Genomic DNA, 9750 nt, shown 5'->3' on the forward strand with positions numbered 1-9750 from the left:
AGAAATCACCCCCCAGGGGGGATGGTCACGCCGCAATCCCTTCTCCTCCATTCTCCTCTCGGGATCTTGGGCACGCACGCACACGCGCCCAGCGTGAGATTTAAGCCACCGGGTCCGAGACGTGAACCGCGGTCGACTACGTGGGAGTCCAGCGACATAGCCATTACGCTAACTGCTGGTTCCCCCAGCATGAGTTTTAAGCCACCAGGTCCGGGGCGCGAACCGTGGTCAACTACGTAGGAGTCCAGCGACATAGCTATTATGCTAACTGCTGGTTCCCATATGGCAAAAATCTTTAAAAAAAAAAAAAAAAGAGAGAGAGAGAGAAAGAAAGAGAGAGCAAGAGATCTTTTTCCTAGTGAGGAAGAAGGAATGCAAGTGAAAGAAAGGGAAGGAAACAAGAATGAGATGATAGATAACATTTTTTTTAAAGAGAGAATTTTGCTATAGGGCACATGTGCTCACTGGAGAGACAGAAAGCAAGAAATCACCCCTCCAGGGTGGGTAGCCACGCCGCAATCTCTTCTCCATTTTCCTCTTGGGATTTTGGGCATGCAATCACACATGCCCGACATGAGTTTTAAGCTGCTGGGTCCAGGAGGCGAAAAGGGGTTGACTACATGGGAATCCAGTGATATAATCATTACGCCATGTGCTGGTCCCCAAATAACTTCTAAATATTCAAATTTTCTGCTTTGTGATAAACCTTGACTTATTACTTAGCTCCATCCAGCCTGCCCTCTCCCTGACTTCAATCAAACTCCCAGATAACAATGTATGTTTAAGCAACTAATATTCAATTTATCATCAGCCCAAGTCACACAAAATACCTACAAACTTTGGTAAGAGTCTGATGGCCCCATTTTATTGCCTTTCACCCAATGGTTTCAAAAGCCAAAAGTAAAACTTTGTTTTATATATATTCTTTTTTATATTGCTCATGTCAATATTCTTGTCCAGGGGCTGGCAAGTGGCATGGTGGTTAAAGGCGCTGGACTCCCACGTGGCCGACCACGGTTCAAGTCTCAGACCTGGTGGCTTGCTTTCTCACTTCCCCTCTCTCTCTGTCTCTCTCTGATCAAACTAGAAAATAATAATGATAATAATAACAAATAAAGTTAAATAAAATAATTCTTTGAAAATATATATATATATTCATGTCCACTGGTGTTCATTCAAATGGCTTTATGCAGCTCCCCAAACAATATCTCAATCAGGAAGAGTCGTTAATAGATGCCAAAAACATTGGGTTGTGGGAAACAGAACAGTTACATAATCCAAAGTATTGGTACTTCTAAGTATTATTAACACCTACTACTAAGAGAATAAGTATTGCGTAGTTGGGAAAGTTATGACGTATTTTTGCAAAGAAAAACACAGGAAAATACATCATGACTTTCCTGAAGACATCATACTTTTACAGCAGAAAATCTGGTGATCAGTAGAGAGGTCAAACTTAGCATGACCACTTACAAATAGATGTTATGAGCCTCCTAATGTGATATATTATGGAGAATACAACTTTACCCATGAAATGTTCTTATCAGAGATGTTAAATCTAAATTTAATCAGTCTCCCACACCATTTGTAGGAGATACAGGGGCTAGAAAAATAAGTTTAATGCCATGAAGAGGAAACAGAAAAATCCCAAGTGTGGGACAACTGGTGCCTACTTTTCAAAAGGTCAGTCATAAAAAACAAACAAAACAATGGGGCAAGCAGGTGGTATGGTGACTGGGATGCTAGACTTCTACATGGCCAACATGGCTCGAGTCCCGGACCTGGTGGCTTGCTTTCTTACTATCCCCCTCTCTCTCTCTGTGCCTCTCTCTGGTGAGCACATGTGCCCTACAGCAAATTAAAAGTAAAAATGATAATAATAAATTAAATTAAATAGTTAAAGAAAAACAAAACAATATGAGCAGGGCGTGGGATAGTTCTAATTGAGAGACTTTTTTATAAAAAGATATCACCATGGGTTGACAAATGGCATGGTGGTTAAGGGCGCTGGACTCTCACATGGTGGACCGCCGTTCGAGTTGTGATGACTTGCTTTCTCACTTTCTCTCTCTCTCTCTCTCTCTCTCTCTGTCCCTCTCTGGTCAAATTAAAATAAATAAATAAGTTTAAATAAAATAAAAAAAAAAAGGTATCACCAAATGAGAAAATTGACTAGGTAGGTACTGGATCAGAAATAAAAGGGTTAGAGTTAAATTTGAAAAGGGGTGGATATTAGATGACATGGAATTATAGTTAATTTTCTTAGGCATAATAATGATACTAAGATTATATAGAAGAATGTCCCTTTTTTTTTGAGAGAGAGATTTTTGCTAAAGGGCACGTGTACTTGCCAGAAAGAGAGAGAGAGAGAGAGTCAGACAGAAAGTGAGAAATCACACGCCAGGGTGGTGGCCACGCCACAATCCCTTCTCCATTCTCTTCTCAGGATCTTGGGCACACACGCACACACGCCCAGTTGAGTTTAAGCCACCAGGTCTGGGACCGAACTACAGTTGACTCCATGGGAGTCCAGTGACCTAGCCATTACACCAACTGCTGGTCCCCAAAATGTGTTTATTTGGACATACCACTAAAGTAAAAGGTCAAGTGTCACAATATTTACAATTTACTTTTTTTTTTTTGGCTATAGGGTGCACTTACTGGAGACAGAGAACGAACCCTCCCCTCACCCCCCCACCCAAGGTGGCAATGGTCACACCACAATCCCATTTCCATTTCTCCTCTTAGGATTTTGGGCAGGCATACACACACACACACACACACACACACACACACACACACACACTGTGATTTTCAAGCTGCAGAGTCTGGGACTCAATCGTTGCTTTAACCACCATGCCAACAGCTGGACCACAATTTGTATTCAAATAGTTCACTCCAAAATGTGCCTATAGCAAATGTGGGTGGGTCTACACATACATGGAAGAAAAGGAAATAAGATGATTGTGACAAAAAGTTATCAGAGTCTAGGTGAAGGGTTAATGGGCACACATTGCACTTACAACTTTTTTGTAGGTCGTGATAAAAAAAAAATTGTGAGGAAAAAAAGAACTGGTTTAATTCGGAAAGACAGAAATTCAATTCACTCCTCACTAGGGACCTAAACTCTCCAGCATTTCAATCTTGGCAGGTTGTAAGCAAATGCAATTGGGTCACTGCTCTGGACTTCTCATTTGGAGAAAAAGAAGGTGGGCGGGAAGAAATGAAACCATGACTGAGGCTAGACTAAGGCAAGGAATTGAAACTCTCAAGAAGATGTAAGTCAAGGCAAGGTAGGATAGATACTAAAAGGAGGAGACATTAAACCAAATGAAGAAGTAGCATGTCATCCTGAGAGCAAGACCAAGACTGCAAGCTCCGATAGCTCCAGAAAAGTTGGAAATAACCTCAGATATACCCAGCCAAGGGACCCCTGGGCCTCCATTTGTCATTATTGCTCTTCGAAAGGAATAGAGAAGCCAGCAAGATGCCAGGGAAGAGAGGTAAAACTGGCTAAAGGGATGAAACCTTGATCCCAGGAGGCAGGTAAAATGAATGGGGATTTATCAGTAGTCTTCTGTGTGTCTGCAAAAATGAAGGGCAGTAAAAAGACTTTAGAAAAGAGTCTAACTAAATAAAAAAAGCTTACTCAATGGAACTGAATGAGGAAGACTGTAGTCTACCCCTAAACAGCTTCAGGAAGATAATTACAATCCCCAGCTGTCTCAATACTCACCTCCTGGAGGCAGGAGATTGCACCAGATGAGTCTGAACTTCCTCTGGTTCTAAAATTCCCCAACTACTAATGGGTATATAGGAGATAGCTACTGACCCATTCTGCTAAACTGAAAGCTCAGAGTCGGTGCAACGTAAATTAAAGAAAGGCAAAAAAAAAAAAAAGGCACAAAGCCAGAGGGAGATTTGCTGTACCTGGGCTGATTGGACAGCTGTGTCATGGCTCCCAGACGCTCTCTCCCACCTCTTCCCCAAGCAGAATATAAACAGAGCTCAATTTACCTGTGGCTGGCCACAGCAGAAGGCCTGGTCACATGACCGGCAAGCTGGGAGTAACCACCAAGCAGGCATCTGAGCTCAGAGGGCAAGTTTGCTCACCTGCTACACCTCACTAGGTTGCACTGTCAGGACCCTCTGCTTGTAACCCTGACTCTGATTCATTCTGCTGTGGGCAAAGCGGGTGGGGTACACTTAAAAAGGAACAATTGCTCCATTAGTTTACTCAGGACCTAGAAGGTCACAGTCATAGAATTTGTTCTGCCTTTGGGGTCTAAGATCCTATTAGGGTTTTTCTCCTTAACCTTCGCATCCTCGATAATCTGGGTGAACCCTCTTGTCCCACTTGCAGAAAGTCTGATTATCTCTTTCACTTTACTCACGCTCTGCTCTCTGTCCACACATCAAAAGGTAGATAACTAAGAGACCACTACAGCCCACCTAGCAGTTTCCTCTCTGGGCCCTGACACCCTGAACTGACCTTGAACTAGTGGCAAATTCCCACACTGGGCCCCAGTTGTGGAAAAACCCCAAAATGTCCTGGCCAACATTCCAAGGCAGCTCCTGCACTGAAGCCCTGGTCTCGCTGGTTACTCACATTTTTTTTTTTTTTATTAGACAGGTTTTTGCTATAGGGCGCGTGCACTCGCCAGAAAGACAGAGAGACAGAAAGCGAGAAACCACCCTCAGGGGCGATGGCCATGCTGCAATTCCTTTTCCATTCTCCTCTTGGGATCTTGGGCACGCACACACACGTGCCCAGCATGAGTTTAAGCTACTGGGTCTGGGACTCAAACAACGGTTGACTACATGGGAGTCCAGAAACAGCCATTATGCCAACTGATAGTCCTGGTTGCTCACATTTCTAAAGAGAAGCTCAGAGGTTATATAGTGCCTCTGGGGTAAACCTAGCCTGAAAAGCAAGATGAGATGGTCTTCCAGAAAGAGCCTTAAAGGTATCACACTGGAAAGTTTTTCCTACCCCCAAACACAGAACACTAATGGCGTCTCAGTGTGGCAACACACCTCCCCGGAAGGTAAGTTACACCATCTTCCCCCATACACATGGCCCATTGGCTTTGCATCTGCTCTGAAATCAGAAGCTGCTTAACAGTACAGTCGAGTAAAGAAAAGGCTTATCCTCCTGCAGTAGAGGAGAATTTGACCCAGGGCAACAGTTTGGGAAACAGTTAATTACCAGTATGTTCCATCTAAGCCTCTAAGAACCAGAAGGTGAAGGCTCGGTTGTCATGGCCCTCTCTAAGCAGACAGCAGGCCATTTGAACAGCAGCTCCTACACCCACCTCTAAGCTTCAGACAACCCACAGGAACTTGGGGCAGCCTTTTCTCATTTCCTGCATCTTGTCCCGATTTTGGTTGGCCTCCCTCTGGCACTTAATTTGGGGGAGGAAAGAGCCTGAAAAATCAAAGAAGAGCAGCGATAGTCTATATTAATTTAGGTAGATAAGCTGGGGTAATGATATAGTAAATGCTCATGGATCCATTTCATGTAACTGGCCGGACCCAGGGAAAAAAATCCTTTGGTGACAACTTTCCTACACTCAGAAGTATATTGAGGTCTAGGGTACTACAGGGAGATGATGCAGATAAATGGTGCACACTAAAACTAAAGACTTTCAGAAAACATTTTTTTCTATGTTGAAAAGCAGGTGGCATGGAGGTTAAGGCAGCTAGATCCCATATGCCCAACTACACAATTAGAGTCCTGGACCTGGGGGCCTGAAAATCATGACAGGCATGTGTGCGTACATGCCCCAAACCCCGAGACAATGAAGGAGAGAAGGGACTGCAGCGTAGCCATCTCCCCTGGGGAGTGATTTCTCATTTTCTCACTCCCTCTCTCTCTGCTGAGTGCATGCACCCAATAGCAAAAACAAAAACAAAGAAAAGAAAAAAGTCAGATAGGACTCATTCACTTGCCCCAACTTTCACAGCTGGTGGGGTGGATATCTAGTAAGCAAAGGTGACAAGAATATTCAAGGACCTGCAAGGAGCACAGACAGAGACAGAACATGTGATGTGGTGAGAGAGAGAAGGGGCTAGGGCACAGAGCAGTGTGAACCTCGACCACCACCTGCTTAGTAATGATGACCAGATCTGCCCCTTCCTGAGCCCTGTGGGTAATGGAAGGAAGGTTTTCACTGACCAAACGTGAGCCTTCCCTTCGTGCATGAAGTTGTAAGTTCTGGCTTACAACTTCATGGCTTGGTAGAATGTGCTGCACTAAGCCATACAAACACCCTCCTGAGGCTCCTGCACCTTCTCAGGGTGATGGGCACAACCAACCAACTGCTGCAGAGCAGAGGAAAGCGTCTAGCCTAGACTCAGAACCCAGCATCACTCTCTAAACCAAACTCACTCTTTTCTCCCTCAGATCAATACAACATGATGTTGTTATTACTCCACAGCTCTCATGAGGAAAGAGCCTTCCAACTCCATGTTTGAAGGAATGGAGAGAGTTGAATGAGGAGCGGAGAGAGTGTGTTTCTTAGAATAAGGGAGCAGTTGGCCCTGGAAGGTACCTGGACACCCTAACCATGCGTGATGTTTCAGCAGACTGCTGCAACCCTGCTGACTCCACTTCCGGGTCAGTGTGGGGCATGGTCTGGGCACAGGCACCCAATCAGTACTCAGAATCTGAAGCCAGCTTTGTCCAGCCCAAGTGGTGAGGACAAGGTGCAGTCTCTCGAGAGGTGGCCCACTATGATAGTCAATACCTAGGCCCAAATCCTGCCTCCACCCTAACACACTGCGTCAACCCAGAAGAGTCATTTAATTTCTCAGGCGTCAGTTGTCCCACCTATTAAATGGGGAAGAATAAGAGATGTGACATGGATGTGGGAGAAAAGTTCCCTCCTAAGGAGTCCCTAGTACAAATTAGTCTGGCATATATTAACCTACTAAGTATTTTATTTTGAGATCATTTCAAATGTGTAGATGCAAAGATAGCAACAGTACATAGAACGCTTGAAATATCTTTACTCAGATTCACCTATTAATGTTTGTCCCAGTTGCTTTCTTTTATGTATGTACTTATTCTTATGCTCATAGACTCTCTCTCATATTCACACTTGACATCCATATGTTCACACCCAAGACACTCAGACACATACGTACACACAGTTCTTCATTGGGTTTTGTGTGATGTTCTGTTTGAAAAGAACAGGGAACTATTATCAGAGGGTGAGAGGTTCGAGATGACTAGAAAGCAAAGGAGGCCTTGCTGCCCAGGGCGGGCCCCACAGCTCAGCTCCCCACTCCTGGCCTGCAATGCAAACAGCAAACACTCAAGTGTCTATTACATGGACAGGGACCAGGAAAAGGGATTGTTATGTAAGACTGTTGTTTACTCTTCCCTTTAAAAAACAAAATCACAAAAACATAAAAACAAAGCATTTATATGAACCATGGGAATAGCTTTATTATACAGAATTGTTTTGTAACATGTGTTGCAATGGGATTTTACCTTGTGAGGTTGGGAAGTAACTGGGAAAGAAAAGATCCCACACAAGCAGAGGATATTAGAACATTAGAGAATTCTATATGAAACCTAGCTGGGAGGTCAGAGTTGCCCATAACCCTCTTGGGAAGGTTAGATAACCTCTAGAAGTGGCCAAGCAATTTTCCCCAATATCAAGTCCCTAGATGGAGCTTTTTTCCAGAGTTCAAGCCCCTGTTATTTCCCTTACCGGGCACCTGCCTGTCTCAGAAGAGTACTATCATATATCCCACTGACCCGACTCCCAGCAGACCTAAAGCTGGGCAAGGGAGGGATGCCCAAGCAGACTACATGCCCCTGGGGAAGGACACCAGGGGGCCCCTACGTGGAGGACTAAGAAGTCACCGTGGCACAATAGCACTTGCACCTCCCTCCACCACAGGAATGCACCACCCACATTTACCCCCAGGTGCTTTTTTGGTTTCACAGTCACACAGAAGAAAGATACTAGTTCCTATAAGCTCTATCTTAGCATGTCTCCCTGACGTGGCGCTAAGCTCAGTAACTATGGTCATGGTTAATGAGGTGGGAACACCTCATCTACGTCTTGTGTCCCTACCTGTCTCTAGTTAACCATTCATGCCACATGGACACCGCGTTAACACAAACCACTCAAAAGCCACCATCATGTGGCATATGATAATGTAGACATGATCAACTTTCAGTTATGCACACTGAGTGAGTGTCTGTGGTGTGGATAGCTGCCTTGGAGTGTCGAAGGAAGAAACAGATTTCTTTGCAGCCCTTTTCCAATTCTCTTTTGGCCAGTTAAACAAATCTCTGCACCTGGAATACAGGTTTACAAACAGGAGAAACAAAGTCTGGAGGTGTGCTGGGCAGACGGTGAGGCTATTAGCCCGCCCTGAAATTCTCAACAGACTCCCCATACATGTGTGGGAAGAGCTCCTGCTTAATAAAGCAGAAGGGCTTTATTAATCACAAGGTCTAGGGCAAGCTACTTCCTTTCTGGGCCTCAATTTCCTTCTCTGCAAAAACAAGAAAATGCTACCTGCTACCTGCACGTGCAAGACGGCTGTGGAGATGAGTGAGAAACACCCTAGAGCAGCAATTCTATGTACCAAAGAACTAAACTTCAAGCCATCTAGATTCTCAGTTTCCCTAAACAATACAGGTGAACTTTGGGGTCTTCCAGAGTTGGGATTTGCAGACTCCTTCCTACAGAAGCAGCTGTTTCAGCGTCTCCTACAAACACAGAACTACCCAGGAATCTGGTTCCAATGAGGAGGAGTCCAGGTGCTGCTGCCAGCACTGAGATTTGCACATCCTCCAGGGATGTGGCTCACACACCCCTCTGCTCCCCGGCCCCCAAACCCAGACTACGTCATACTGAGAAAGCCCTCTGTTTGCAGCCCCTCTATCATGCCAAATGCTATCCACCCCCAATCCACCTCCAGGTCTTACGTCATATCTGATGGGCACAAGTAAAAAAAGACTATCCCCAAATGGGGGCTGTGCAGCAGGTTTTCTGCCAGCCTGCAGCTGTGGGGCAGGGAGCGCACGTGTTATCAGCAATGGTTCTCTCTGACTGTGTGGGCGACCAAACACGCAGAGCACAGAAAACTCTTCAGGGGAAGGGAGTGTGGGGTAGAGAAAAGGAGGAGGGAGAACAAGGTAAGAGCAGCTGCCTAGCCTCCTGATTGCATTTTCACTCTGTTCAAAGTCACACCCAGCAGGGTAGGTTTACAAAGCCATTTTGAGGCCTACGGCTGGCACCCTTGAAGGCAGGGATCACAGGCTGGGTGGATGACAGCTGAGTACCCAGGGTTGGAGAACAACGGTGAGCATTTCTCCCTGAATTTCCACATTTGGTGAGGGGAGAAGAACAGTGGTGCCTGGTACCACAGATGGTGCTTGGCATGGAGTGGGGGCTTCCAGCCTGACCACACCTCTGAAGCCACCCTATGGCTAACAGATAATTCTGCTCCCTGTTCTAGTGGTGAAGGGAACTGGATCCCACACGGCCAACTGTCAGATTCGAACTCTAGCCCCAGTGGCTTAAAAACTACTCCAGTCAAGTGTGTTTTTGAGTCATGTACATGCCTAAAATCTCAAATTGGGGAAGAAATAGAGAAGAAGGGATTGCATTGAGACCACACCACATTTGGGGTGCTTAATCCCTTATTTCCCCCACCTCTGCCCTCTGGTAAGTTAAACAACAACAAAAGAGTTTAAAAAGCCACTGATTCAGATTATACATT

Source organism: Tupaia chinensis, unplaced genomic scaffold, assembly GCF_000334495.1.
Source record: "Tupaia chinensis unplaced genomic scaffold, TupChi_1.0 Scaffold144171_2, whole genome shotgun sequence".
NCBI lineage: Eukaryota > Metazoa > Chordata > Mammalia > Scandentia > Tupaiidae > Tupaia > Tupaia belangeri.